Source organism: Pteropus vampyrus, unplaced genomic scaffold (genome assembly GCF_000151845.1).
Source record: "Pteropus vampyrus isolate Shadow unplaced genomic scaffold, Pvam_2.0 Scaffold555, whole genome shotgun sequence".
Taxonomy (NCBI): Eukaryota; Metazoa; Chordata; class Mammalia; order Chiroptera; family Pteropodidae; genus Pteropus; species Pteropus vampyrus.
In genome coordinates, this window is record NW_011889336.1 from 191,880 (window position 1) to 192,566 (window position 687).

The window sequence follows — 687 nt, forward strand, 5'->3', positions numbered from 1 at the left end:
TCGGGGCTCTCGGCCTCGACACCGGTGACGTGTGGGGACGGGCCGCTCCTTACTGCGAAGGGCCGTCCTGTGCCCGGCCTCCGGGCACGAGAAGCCGGGGCACCCGGCACCTTCCTACGTTGTGACAGCCAAAAATATCTCCGGCCCCTGCCAAATGTCCCCCAGGGGACCAAATCGCCCGGGCTGAGAGCTGCTCCGGCAGGTAGCGGAGCACCTCAGGGTGGCGATTCACCGTCAAGGCGAGGTCGCCGCCTTCGTTCAGCTGTTCCCAAAATGACGTCGCCAGTCCCCACCTGATCAGAAGGCATCGTGGCTCTGGACAAGGGTCCCCCCCCGCTGCAAGGCCGGGGCCTGGCCCAGCCCTCCTCTGGGCAGAGGGGACAGGCTTTAAGGCGACGTCCCCCTGATGGGCTCTGCCAGGGAGCCCAAGCAGCTGGGCCCGGTCAGGGGACGGGAGGCAGCCGACGGGTCCGCACACCCCTTCGATGCCCTCGGCGCCCCGCAGGGCTGTCACCCCTGATGGCTTCGACCACCTGGCAGGAGTCTGCACCGAGTACCGTGCCCACCGAGGCCGCACCCGAGGCTGAGAAACGAGTCACGTGCTCTCACGCCTCTGTCCCCTTTCCACAAAGGAAAAGGGGCGTCTCCACAGCCCCTCAGGCCCTGTCCTTCCCCCCAGGAGCAGGC

At 67.8% G+C, this 687-nt stretch overlaps 1 protein-coding gene across 1 annotated transcript in view; it reads right to left on the bottom strand.

The window, feature by feature from the left end:
- The window catches only part of APBA2 (amyloid beta precursor protein binding family A member 2), a gene marked incomplete at its 5' end in the record, with an annotated part of 39,121 nt that overhangs the window by 25,683 nt on the left and 12,751 nt on the right, over window positions 1–687 (bottom strand). The gene's annotated exons all lie outside the window — the stretch shown is intronic.